The following is a 14732-nucleotide window of genomic DNA, read 5'->3' on the forward strand; positions in this document are numbered from 1 at the left end:
GAAAGCAGCAAGGCCATTGGTAAGTGTAAACGAAATTACCAAAAATTCATAATGGCCATATCTCGTACAAAATGTCGTCTTTGCAATATCCTCTTCTTTAACCCTCAATTGATGGTATCGCAACCATAAGTCTATCTTTGAGAATACTGCATTCCTTTGAAATTGATCAAAAAGATCGTTGATTCTTGGCAAAGGGTACTTATTCTTAATTGTAACCTTATTGAGCTTCCTATAATCAATGCACATACGCATCGATCCATTCATCTTTTTCACAAACAACACAGGCGCTCCCATGGAGAATGACTCGTCCTTATGAACCCAATGTCGTGTTAGGGTTTGTGCCCTAAAGGCATGTGGAAAGACATTTTTATTGATTTAACTAAAAGTACTATTTTATTATATTTGAATAATATAATTATTGTTTGAATAATTTATATAAATATAAGAAAATTTTATATTCATTTATGAGAATATGATCTTGTATGTGTACGGGAGAATTAAGATCATATATAATGAATAAAATAGTTAGCATCATATTAAAGTATGAAATCTTTAATGAATGGTTACTAGTACGGTTTACTAAGCATATTAGATGCAAGTAATCTAGATTTGAATTACAGATGTAGACAGACATCTTGGTAAAGGTCCTTTAAATAATAGTGATTATATATGACAGGACCGATGAGAATTAATTATCTTTATAAATTTACCGTTTTCCATAAAGATTTAATTCATGTCTTCATAAATGATCATTTGTAGATCAGGCTAAATCCTAAGATATCATGAACTCCTGTTTATGTTTATTGGACCTTTTGATTCATTCGTTAAGGTCTCTTAATATAATGAGGCTAGTGACTTTTTTTTTTGAGATTCAATATCCTGAATGGTTGGGAACATGATTTTACAATAATGGAATCGAAGCTTTCCTAATGGATCGAATATTGGATCCATTAATGGTTAATTATGGGATTGAATAGTTATTGAGGTCAAATCTATAATATGGTTATGGATTAATTATTCATTGGTGAATTAATAGTACTTAAGGAACAAGAGGAAATTAGAAGGGTAAAACAATAATTCGAGAATAGCTCTAATTAGCGAACCAATCCATGGATGGCAAAACTAAATTTATTGATTATATAACCGACTATAAGAGAAAACTCTGTAAATATAATTCTATAATTACTTAGAGTGCAATTCCATATTTATAGTGGAGTAATAATGGAATTAATAAATAAGATTATTAAACTAAAGAGTTTAATAAATAATATGGTTTATTGGAGATTCGTATTATAGGTCCATGGTCCCTGGATTGCCTCTATCCTACACTGTCAAGGGCAAGGATGTCATAGGCAAGATTAATGGAGAAAATAGATAAATTGCAAAGGAATTAATTTTCTAGGGCAAAGTGATAATTATGTGCAATTAATTAATTATTTAACTAATTATTTTTTTATTTCAAAAAATTTATATTTAAATAAATAGAAATAAGAGGTTCAATTAATATTTGAGAGAGTTAAATATTATCTTATTATAAGAAAATTATTCAAACTGATAGTGTGAATTTTGAATCAACTGATATTTATTTTGGGAATAAATATATTGTCTTAAAATTAGTTAAACAAAAAAAATGAGAAAAATTAGGGAGAAAACATCGTGGCTTACGCCACTCACTGTCTGGCAAAATGAGTGGCGCTAGCCTATTCCTGAGATTTGAATTTTAAATTTATTTGTTTTTAATTATTTAATTATTAAATTTAAATAAATAGTTAAATTAAATTAAATTTTAACTAATCAATTTTGAATTAATAAATTTAAAGAAAAATAAAGTTAGTTTACTTTATTTTTAAAAACCTTAAAAGAAGCGATTCTTTTAATCAATTGTTATTTTTGTTATCAGACTCTCTCAAAAAAAGTGTCGATAGAATTTTCTTGTAATGACCCAACTATTTCTAAGACCTTGGACCATTAGATCTATTATACATAGCTACTATTTTGAGAAAGATACATAAGAAATAATATAACTTTATTAAATCTCAAAATATTGTATCAACTACATAATAATAGAAAATATGGCATGGGTACCCATTGTTTAAACCATAAAACATAATTTTAAACTAAAGAAAATTATTTACAAAACTAAATGCGGAAAAAACATGATTTAAAAGACTAAAAATAAATAACTTCATCATCGATCGACACGCAGTCCACACATTCCATCCATCCTCAACACACAAGCCAAGCTACCAAGAATCCTTCCGCATTCCATATTCATTTTCCTGCATCACACTAAAAATAAAGGAATGAGCCTAGTGCACAGCAAGGAAAACCTACTAAAAACATACATCATATATCATAAGCATAAAACTACATCATAAACATAACTCATTAACATGGCATGCGATAAACCATCTAGGTCCCCTGTCTAATATCTGAGGTAGGTTAGATCACATGGTAGTATATGATAACCCATCTAGGTCCCTTGTCTAATATCTGAGGTAGGGTAAACCATAACTCTAAACCATGAAAATGATAAACTAATCTTGGGGCTTGCTATCTAAGCAAGTCATATGCCCAAGCGACTAAAAAAATAATCTTGGGGCTTGTTATCTAAACAAGTCATATGCCGAAGGACTACAAAACATATTATACATATACATATTATAGCATAAACATATCATAACATAAACTTATCATATCATAAACATAACATATCATACAAACATACAAGATCTATCCTATTTTCCTTACCAATATACCGGGATGATGAGAACAAAGTCGGGATTTTGGAACACTTCTAAAACCATTAATAGAGAGGTGAGTTTTCTAAAAGAAAGAGATGAAGAGGAATGAACTAAACCATCGAGAAGATACTTACAAACAAGAAATCTCAAGTTCGAAGAACTTAGATGCCTAACCAAGAATAGAGAAGATTGGGTTAGGAATTGAGTAGAGAAAAACTATAAGAACTAACAATACAGAAAAGGAACTAAGAATAGGAATACATTTGAAATTGTTATGACCGAACTACACCTTGAAATCGGAATACACTCTATGAACCTTACTTCCCAAGTGTCTAATAAGCTTAGAATGACAAAGCTTATAACCCCAACCCAAGTGTTTATCACTCTATAGTCTCACTAGCACCTAGAAGGCTCTGATCAATGCTTGAAGAATGAATGAAAATGCTTGGTGCTAGGTCCTATTTATAGAGTTCTAGGAATAAAAATCTTCTTTTTGTCTTTGAATAAAAATAATGAATTTAATTGAAAATATTTGAATATTCTTCAGCCAAAGCCTTAGGACTTGGTCAACAAAGCTTGATTTTTTTAAAAATAAATAAATAAATAAATAATCAAATAAAATCCTAACTTCTAACTCCCTAAATCCGTAAATCCCGTAACTCTAAACTAACCTACAGTAAAATAAACATATCTAGAGCTTTATGAATTCGATTTAGAATATCTTTATACCGTTAGAAAGCTAATTAAATTATCTACAACTTTTTAGAAATACTATTTTTCGAAATTCATAACATAACTGGATCAAAAATAGGTCGGAAGTTATAGTATCCTAAAGCTACGAAAAATTTATTTAATTATCTAAATCACAAATAAAATATCTAAATCACAAATAAATAAAATTGCGACAAATGTCAAGCTCCTAACAAATTCTAGTGAAGACTAAGTATTATATTTCCCTTATTTTATCATTAAAATAATAATTCCTTAATAATCATACATATGACAAGTGTCATATTCCTATTGGTTCTATCCAAACCTTAGGAATAACTATGCTCATGACAAGTGTCATATTCTTATTGGCTCTATCTAAACCTTATGTTATAATAATGATCATATTAATAACCAGCAATATTAATCAAACCTTATGTTATAATTAATATTCTTAAACTATAGGTTAAACTTATAAAATCCATAACTATTGCTAGGAGTTTCCAACTAAACCCCAGCTTGAACCAAAATCTACAGTAATAAACATAATATAACTACTACTAGCTATTACTATTACTACTACTACTACTATCTAACTGACTAAATAAAGTTCTTAGACTCTACATTTCTAGGGCTGAAAATTCTAAAAATTTCCACAATCCTTCTCTTTTCTCCAAACTCTTTAGATATCATGTGTTTAAAACATCTAGAGAGCCTAAATAATCAACTTGTGAATCATATGTGTCCACACACGTCCTTATATGTTAGAGGAACAATTTGGAAGACTTGGGTGCGAGTCTTCACTAGATATGAAGAACGTTGATTATACTAAAAGACTCAACGAATCTTGATAGGCTCGAAGAGGTAATCTCATTTTTCTTGTAAGTGATGATTTAATGTATTGATAGATGCATTGATTCTGGCTGGTATTAATGATTTTTTAAAATCTCCCTCCCCACCTTCCGATGCGTCCTTAATTTTATTCCTATTAATACCAACATGTCGAGAAATTATTGTAGCAGAGTCTTCAACTCCTTCGGCTCTACTGAGGCCATTCTATAGGGTACCCATTAAATTGGTGTTGTTTCAAGTGCCAACTCGATTTTGAACATTGTTCCCCAGTGTGGTGGAAATCCTGGTAAATCCTTCATAAATACATCCAAATAATCTCATAATATCCTTGTTTGTTCTGATCCTTTCACTACTGCTCTTGTATGGTCTATGACATTCGTTAAGAATCCCATGCATCAATTCTGTAGCATCTTTACAGCCTTCAGTGTAGAAATAATTAGGATTCGCAGTCGATTTTCGTTCCAAAAACATAAATGGCTCATATCCTTCTGGAATGAACACCTTTATCTTTTTCTTACAATCAATCATAGCATTATACTCAGCCAACCAGTCCATTCCAAGTATAACATCAAAATCAGGCATACTTAATTCAATTAATTCTACAAAAAGTTCCATATCGTCTACCCTCATAGGCAAGGCTCTAATCCACTTCTTTGATATTACCACCTCCCTATATGGCAATATGGTCCCAAATCTGTCAGCATACATATCAAAAGGTTTATCAAACTTATCCACTATTCTATTTGCAACAAAATAATGAGTGGCGCCATAATCAATTAATAAATGAGAGTCAATTCCAACAATAGAGATTTGACCCGAGACCACGGAAGTGCTTGCCTCTGCTTCTGCCTTTGTTAGTGCATAAACATGAGCCAGAACTAATTTTTCATCCTTCTTTGGTTGTTTCTTATTTTTATTCTATCCATGTTGTGGGTAGTTCTTCTTTATGTGTCCTTCCTTTCCATATGAAAAAAATTCATTTGCCCGACACTCCCCTAGATGGTGCTTCTTACAATTCTCGCACTCAGGGTATTGTACCCATTCCTTGTTCCCAGTACGACCATTGTTCTTATAATTCCCTTGACCTCTTATCTTGACTAGGTTGTCCACCATTATTGTTTCTGTTCCTCTTCTGGTCATTTGAGTTGTTATTGTTGGAGGAGTTCCTTTTTTGCCTCTCTTTTGCCAGCACTGTAATGTCACAAAATTCCTAATAAGGCTTAGTGCCTTGGTTATGGGGCTAGGAGGGAATTATTGAAATATTATGTGTTTATATGTGAGTTAATTGAATATTTATGTGATTATATGAATTTCATGGGTTATATTATTATATGACTGATTGGGCATGTTTCAGTGTATTAAATGTGTAAATTAGGCCCGCTTTTATTTAAATGGGCATATTTGTAATTTTGATCCACTAAGGGTATAATAGTGATTCTATGATTGAGACTACATTATTATTTGGATATATTTGAAATATTCGGCAGGAGTCAGTCCTTTTGAGCAAGATAGCGATTTAGTCCCAACGGGGGATTTATACCCGGCTTGGGGTGAGCCAATGATTCGGTGAGTTATCGGGACTCATTGGAGTATGAGTCGTATTTTGAGAAAAATAATGATATTCCGGGTTTGGCGGAATTATTTGGGAATTATAAGTGTAATGTGAGAAAGGATAGTAAAATGACTTTTTTTTTCTTCCCTTGAGGGGCTTTGAGAATGTTTTAGGAGAGTGAGGGCATTATGGTCATTTGGACCATGGGCTGCCTTAATCAGATGAGTTTATGACCTCAGATTTTAACAAAACACAAACAAATCTCTCTCTCTCTCTCTCTCTCTAAGTTGGTTTTAGATTTTCGGAGAAACTCTTAATATCTTAATGCCTTATTTGCATGCTTGAATTTGAAGCATGAGTTATACTGATAGGACCTAGCCCTTGATTGTTGCGTGGATGATAAAAGGCTTGCTTATTAGCAATATTGCTGCTATGAATATTAAAGAAATGCTTATTAGCACTTTTCTTTGTTTATAACTACTAAGTGCATGCTTATGAGCATTGTTGCCACTTCTGAAAGCTAAAAATTGCTTATTAGCCTTGTTATATGCATATGAATACTACGAATGTGTTTATTAGTGTTATATTATTTCATATAATATAATATTAGATTAAATAATGTGACAAAATGTGATTTTTCACACCTTGTAACATATTATTGAGAGTCACAAAATTGGACACATGTGTGTGTCCAAATGTGACATATTTTGGAGTTACAAAATCAGTTACAAATTTGTAACTCCCAAATATCACCCAATAATGTGTATATTATATTTTACACATTTGAGATTGGATTTCATAAAGCCATATGAGAAATGGCTGGTAGAGATGTGATTTTTAACTCCCATATTGTGTATGGAAGTTACAAAATCAAGTGGGAATAAATTGGAACGTTTTGGAAAAAACTAAAAAAATTTGTTGCTGAAACTTGACTAAGGGCCGCGGCGCCTGGAACAAGCGTCACGCCCCTGGTGGCTGACAGCTTCTTTGAATTTCGGTTTTTATCAAATTTTGAACGTTTCCAACAGCCAAGTAACTCCCAAATCTCTATTTTAATTCCATAAAACATCCAATTAATCATTGGTAACAGCCATGGGGGTTGGTGGAATTTGAAATTCAAAGGGTGTCTCAAAACTCTATAAATAGGAGCCTAATGCTCACTTGTAAGACACACCATTTTTCATCCACAAAGCACTTGGCTGAAAAATACACCTTGAGAGTGTGAGAGTTTTTTTAAGTTGGTAAGAGAGCTATTTCCTAGAGAGATCCCTTAGTGCTTAGAGAATAGGGGGAAATAAGCTTTTGGACAAAGGTCTTGAACCTTATTCAAGTTGGTGATCCCCACTACTCTACACTTTGGTTGTGTGAGAATTTGTTTGTGTTTTTCATTCTTTTGTTCCTCTTGTTCTTCTTATTTACTTGTATTATTATAGTATTGAGTTTGTAATCTTCTTCTCCTACATCTTTCTAGTTACTTGTATTTTGAGCAATTGAGTTGTAATATTTATTTAATCATAGAGTTGTTTATTGGTTTTCCATATTTCCATTGAGCAATAATACATATTTTCCTAACAATTATAACCCTAATTGAGCATGAAAATGAATAGACTTGCTTATTAGCATGACTGTTGTATGTGAAAGTTATTGAATTGGTTATTAGCACTGTCATTGCATGTGTATGCTTATTTGTTCAGTCTTGGACTGTGGGGTGGTGCTGGGCACCGTTATTGTTGCCTAATGAGCTGAGTCATTGATTGCAGATAGACTTGGTAGTATGCTTCCAGGGAAATCAAATGAACTAGCTGGTGCTAGAATTCAGGTTTGAGATAACGACCAAGGTCAGAACCCTTCACCAGCTCCTGAGAAACGGAAACAAGTGTTCGCTGACATGCAAGCTAGATTATAAAGGCAGGAAGAAGAGATCCGTCTACTGAGACAACAATAGGTTACAACAGGAAATGGTGCATCAGTTGTGCCACTTGTTGTTGTACTAGCCTTACAGTAACAGCCAGGGGCAAAGAACATGTGGGAGCATCTTTATGAGCGCTTCAGGAAACATCACCCTCCTACCTTTGAGGGATGGTCAGATCCACTACAAGTTGAGTATTGGATGGGTATGACCACCTCCTTCTTGGACTTTATGGGGGTGGAAAGTAGTGAGAGAATGGCACGCGCCATGTTTATGTTTTGGGAGGACGCTCGAATCTGGTGGGAAGTGGTATCCCATGCCAGAGATGTGAAGACTTTGAGCTAGGAAGAGTTCAGATAGTTGTTTAATGAGAAGTACTATAATGATGTAGTCAGAGTTGCAAAGGCTTATGAGTTCAGTAATCTGGTGCAAGGCACCATGAATGTGACAGAGTATGCTCTGAAATTTGATAGGTTGGCCAAGTTTGCTTCAAACTTGGTGCCAACAGATGTGATAAGAAATGAGAGATTTGTTCGAGGGATAAATGTTATGATAGCCTAAGATATTAAAATTACTTCAGTACTTGGAGTGATGACTTATGCTCAGGTCCTTACTATTAAGGGAGCTGAAAACAAGATCTGGCATGAGAACATGGCTAGAAAGAACACCAGGAGGGTGGGACCTCGCTTTCCTGGATCTGGTAAAGGCAGAGGCCCTAGTGACCAGAAGAGGTAGATTGTAGACGCTATTCCAGTTTCAAGCCTAGATAGGAGGCCACGGGGTTTACTAGTTGGCTGCCAAGGCAGTAATGAGAGTAGAAGGACTTATCTAGAATGTGCCAGATGTAGAAGACGTCATATGGGAGAGTGTCGGGCAAAGGCCTTTTTTATGTGGTGTAGTTGGGCACCTTAGGAAAGATTGTCTCAAAAGTGATGAAGGAAGAACCAAAAAATGCGGACAGCTTGGCTCCAGCTCGAGTGTTCGCATTTATGCAGTTAGAGGTTGAGGCTCATCCCTCAGTAGTGACAAGTCAGCTCTTTAGTGCTGGCACTTCTTATACTATTTTGATTGATTTTGGGGCTAGACATTCCTTTGCATCTAGTAGAGTGATTGACAGGTTGTGTAGACCATGTGAGTATTATGCAATGGGATTTGAGACTTTATTGCCTACTATGGATTTGGTAGTCTCTAGGAGATGGGTCGGTTCATTACTTGTAGAGATGGATAGTAGAGAGTTATCAATAGATTTGATTGGGCTGGTCATGGATGACTTTGATATGATTCTGGATATGGATTGGCTAGCCAAGTATGGGGCAACCATAGACTGTAAGAAAAATATGGTAACCTTTGAACCTAAGCATGAGGACCCGTTCGTATTTGTGGGAATTGTGCACAAACCCCGTATTCCTACGATATCAACATTGAGGGTTAGAGACCTATTGGGAGGTGGTTACATAGGATTCCTAGCTAGTGTAGTGGATACCACTAGGGTTGTGCCAGTTGTACTCGAGGAGACCAGGTTAGTTTGTGATTTTTGGGATGTATTCCCAAAAGAGTTACCAGGGTTGTCGCCCCACAGAGAGATATGATTTGTTATTGAATTGGAACTGAGGATAGAGCCAGTGTCTAGAGCATCATACAGGATGGCTCAAGCAGAATTAAAGGAATTGAAGGTTCAATTACAGGAGTTACTGGACTTGGGGTTTATCAGGCCCAATTTTTCGCCATAGGGTGCACTAGTTTTATTTGTAAAGAAGAAGGATGGTTCTTGTAACGACCCAAATTCCCTAATGTGGCTTAGTGCCTGGATTAAAGGCCCAGGAGAGTCATAATTGATTTAATATGTAATTATGTGATTATATGCATGGTTATGTGAATTATATTATTATATGATGATAATTGCATGCATGTGGGCCCATTTCTTATCAGAAGGGCATTTTCATAATTTTGGTCATTGAGAGCATAATTGTATATTTATGTGCATGTATGTGATATATGGGTGAGACCACATTATTATGTGGATATATTTGAGCTATTCAGCATGAGACGATCTTAGGATGCAAGTTAGCGGTTTTGTCATAACATGGTCAATTATTGGGATATTGGGTAATGAGAATGATTATTTGGTGATAAATTGGGAGTTAGTGAGATCAAGAGGAAATTCTGGGAATTTCAACCATTTTACCCTCGAGGGCATTTTTGCGACACCGAGCATCAGGATTTACTTGAGGTTACTTAAGCTTGAAGTAACGTGTCAGAAGGAAAATACGTTGAAACACGCAAGAATCAGAAGTTTGTGTGGTCAGATAGGTCTTAGAACAACTTCCAGGAACTGAAGCAGAGGTTGATTATAGCTTCAGTTCTGAGTCTTCCAATAGGTCAGGAGCCGTTTGTGATATACCATGATGCCGCACATCAGGGTTTGGGTTGTGTTCTTATGCAGTCGAGGAAAGTGATTGCCTATGCATCACGTTAGTTGAAAGAGTATGAACATAGGTACCCCACTCATGATTTAGAGTTGACAGCAGTAGTCTTTGCATTAAAGTTATGGAGGCACTATCTTTATGGGGAGAAATGTGAGATTTATATTGACCACAAGAGCCTGAAGTACTTCTTCACACAGAAATATTTTAAAATGAGACAAATGTGTTGGCTGGAGTTAGTAAAAGATTATGATTGTGAAATTCTGTATCATCCAGGAAAGGCCAACGTGGTAGCGGATGCTTTAAGCCGGAAGGGTCAGGGACAAATTTTCAGTGCGAGGATGATATCCAGAGAATTAACAGAGGATATGACCAGAGCTAGCATAGAGTTGCTGGTAGGCCAGTTAGCCAATATTACGCTACAGTCTACGCTATTGGCGAGAATCAAGGAGGGTCAATTGGGTGATCCACAACTGATAAAGATCAGAGAGGATGTTCTAGCTAGAGTGTCTATATATTATGTAGTGTCAGAGATGTGCTTGTTGAGATATAAAGGTCAACTATGTGTTCCATTAGACACTCCTATGAGGCGGGAGATTCTGGATGAATCTCATACCACTCCTTACTCTTTGCATCTAGGCACCACGAATATGTATCAGGATGTGAGATCACTGTATCGGTGGCCTGGGATGAAGAGGGATGTGGTAGAGCATGTGGTTAAGTGCTTGACATGTCAACAGGTCAAGGCTAAGCATCAAAGGCCAGCAGGGCTATTGCAACCGCTAGAGATGCCATAGTGGAAATGAGAGGACATCACGATGGATTTCGTGGTGGGGTTACCCACGACTGTAGGTCAACATAATTTAGTATGGGTTATTGTGGAGATAGTTAGAAGAGATCTTCTCCAAATAATACTTCGCCAAATATAGCTTGGAGATGGTTTGAATACAAAAAATAAACAAATAAAAAATAAATACATAACTGAAAATAGATAAGACGCCAAAAAAGTCACACATGAGATCTTATAAACCGATTCTAACTTTGACCAAAAAATGGACAAATATATGAAAACAAAAAATATGGCACAATGTTAACAAGGAAAATTTAATAAAATAGATGATCATTTGACAAAGTAACATTATTATTGAACTTAGTAGCCTCGAAAATATATAATAACAAAGAAAAAAGTGATTAAAAAATGACAGCAGGAATATCTGAAGCAAGCAAAAAAATTTGTATGAAAAAAATATTTGGCCTTGAAGATCCTAGAAGGTAAAGAGTCTGGACAAGTAAGAATTCTCCAGAAGAAGCCAAAAGTGCTTGATTACGATGAACAAAAGAGTGATAACCAAATCCACCTTGTTGTTTAGGATAACAAAACTTCCCCCATGCTAACCAATGTCTTTTCCTATTATGGATAGAAGAGCTCCACCAATATCTAGCCATAAGTGACTCCAAATCTTCACAAAGAGTCAATATAATTGGAAACAAGACATCACATATGTTGGCTGATAAGTCCATTTTTGTATAAATTTTATTTCTTATTCTTTAGGGTTTTATGTTAATAAGTAGTGTGTTTGAGGATGGTTAGAATCGTTTTGCTAATTTGTTTCATTTAAACTGAATCGTCATTTTTGAGGATAATGTATATATTTTAATGAGTTTTTGGTTTGATGATAATATTGTAGGGTTCTGATCATTGGAGTAAAGTTAAAGAGGAGAAAAAAATCGAAAAAGAATGAAAGCATAATCAAGCAGAGAGCTCGCCGCTACAAGGAAAAATCCTTGACGCTACGAGACAAGGCAGTAGAGTACTCGCCGCTACAGGGAAAAATCCTTGTCGCTACGAGTAAAACAGAGAGCTTCTTGCCGCGGCAAAGGAAAATGCTTGCCGCGGCACGAGAACCCAGAAGTTGCCATTCGTCATTCTTTGCCCCAGATGTAAACTTTGAGCTGAAGTCGGGCCTCATCCACTTATTGCCTTCTTTCCATGGGCTGCCTGGTGAGGATCCGAATAAACATTTGAAGGAGTTTCATATTGTCTGTTCTATTATGAAACCCGCTGCAGTGACTGAGGAACAGATTAAGCTGCGAGCTTTTCCTTTCTCTCTAAAGGATGCAGCTAAAGAGTGGTTGTACTATCTTCCACCTGGTACTGTTGAAACTTGGAATGGTATGAAGACTATGTTCCTAGAACGATATTTTCCGGCATCTAAAGTTGGAAGCATTAGGAAGGAGATCTGTGGTATAAGGCAGTATACAGGAGAGTCTTTGTATGAGTATTGGGAGATATTTAAGAGGTTGTGTGCTAGCTGCCCTCATCATCAGATAAGTGAACAGCTCCTCATTCAGTACTTTTATGAAGGATTACAATCACTGGATAGGAGTATGATCGATGCAGCCAGTGGGGGTGCACTAGTTGATAAGACTCCTATTGCAGCCAGGAGCTTGATTTCTAATATGGCTGCTAACTCACAACAGTTTGGCATTCGTCAAGATCTTGTTCCACCGCCTAAATCAACTAATGAAGTGAGCACCTATAATGCTAATCAGCTGGGTCAACAATTGGCTCAATTAACTGCAGTGGTACAACAACTAGCTTTGGGCCAACAGGTGCGGCCATGTGGAATCTGTCAAGTAGTGGGGCACCCTACTAATACGTGCCCCACTCTAGTGGAGGGAGAAACTGAGGGTGTTAATGCTGTGGGAAATTTTCCTGGTCAATTACGTCAGATGTATTATGAACCATTTTCACAAACTTATAATCCTGGGTGGCGTGATCATCCAAACCTTTGATATGGGAATCATCAACAAATAGCTCAACAACCAATAGCAGCAAGACCACCTGGTTTCACTACACAACAGAGGTCTCAAAATAATTATGTACCTAGACCATCACAACCACCGCAGGCTGCTCCACCACCAAGTGCTAAACCTTCTACTGAGGATTTAATCAATGCACTTGCTACAAATACTCTTCAATTTCAGCAAACTACCCAAGCTTCCATCAAAAGTTTGGAGAATCAGGTGGGACAATTAGCAGCATCATATAACCGGTTGGAGGCTCATCTGTCAAATAAATTGCCTTCACAACCTGAGATGAATCCCAAGGAGAATGCTAGTGCAGTAACTTTGCGCAGTGGGACGCAATATGATCCACCTAATCCTCAATTGCCCAGTAAATTGTCATCCAAGCCACAAGTTGATTGCTCAGTTAATGAAGATGTTTCTCCAAAGCCAACCACCCCTACACAACTCAGCCCTAAGCTTACTTTTGTCATTCCACCTCCTTTCCCAAGCAGGCTAAAGAAGACTAAAAAGGAAGAGGTTGACAAGGAAATTCTTGATACATTCCGAAAGGTAGAAGTGAATATTCCTCTTCTTGACACTATTAAACAAGTGTCGCGCTATGCCAAGTTTCTGAAAGAGTTGTGCACTAATAAGCGTAAGTTGAGGGGTAATGAAAAAGTTAGTGTGGGGGAGAATGTTTCCGCAGTTCTACAAAAGAAGCTTCCACCAAAGTGTAAGGATCCTGGTACTTTTACTATCCCTTGCACTATTGGTAATAAAAGAATTGAGCGGTGTATGTTGGATTTGGGAGCCTCTATCAATGTCATGCCATTCTCCATTTATGCTTCATTGAATCTCGGTCCACTTGAAGAGACAGGGGTGATTATTCAACTTGCTGATCGGTCGAATGCTTATCCCAGGGGTGTAATAGAAGATGTTTTAGTTCAAGTAAATGAATTGGTGTTTCCGGCTGATTTTTATGTTCTTAATATGGAAGATGAATCTATTCCATGCTCCACTCGAATTTTGTTGGGGAGACCATTCATGAAGACTGCGAGAACTAAGATTGATGTGCATGACGGTACGTTGACCATGGAATTTAATGGGGTGACAATTCGATTTAATATTTTTGAGGCTATGAGGTATCCAAGTGATGTACATGCTGTTTACTCTCTTGATGTGTTGGATATTCTTTCTCAACGAGTTTTAGATTTGCATAGTGAAGATGATTTGGAGGTTGCGTTGAGAGAGCATCTTGTGTTGACCGATGAAGATTTGTCTCATGAGATCATGGATGTCATAACCACACTCAATAGTGGTTTTGACAAGACTTTTAAGAAGGTTGCATTTCTTAATTTGCCGATTTCTAATGAGAAATTGCAGCCATCAATTATTCAAGCTCCTACACTTGAATTGAAGCCTCTTCCGGAGCATCTCAAATATGTTTACTTGGGGAAGAACGAGACACTTCCTGTTATAATTGCAAGAAATCTTAACCAAGGTCAAGAAGAAAAATTAATGAGAGTACTCCGAGAGTATAAAACAGCCATTGGTTGGTCTATTGCGGATATTAAGGGGATTATCCCTTCCATGTGCATGCACCGAATTTTACTTGAAGAAGGGTCTAAACCAACACGTGAGGCGCAACGGAGATTGAATCCACCTATGATGGAGGTTGTGAAAAAGGAGATACTGAAGCTCCTTAGTGTGGGTATTATTTACCCAATTTCAGACAGTCAATGGGTGAGTCCTGT

At 36.2% G+C, this 14732-nt stretch overlaps 1 non-coding gene across 1 annotated transcript; it reads right to left on the reverse strand.

The window, feature by feature from the left end:
• Nucleotides 1–12411: 12411 nt before the first annotated feature.
• LOC133787669 (small nucleolar RNA R71) lies at nt 12412–12518 on the reverse strand. Its single transcript, XR_009872675.1, has one exon. It is a non-coding gene; the product is annotated as a small nucleolar RNA R71 (small nucleolar RNA).
• Nucleotides 12519–14732: the final 2214 nt, after the last annotated feature.

Source organism: Humulus lupulus, chromosome 6 (genome assembly GCF_963169125.1).
Source record: "Humulus lupulus chromosome 6, drHumLupu1.1, whole genome shotgun sequence".
Taxonomy (NCBI): domain Eukaryota; kingdom Viridiplantae; phylum Streptophyta; class Magnoliopsida; order Rosales; family Cannabaceae; genus Humulus; species Humulus lupulus.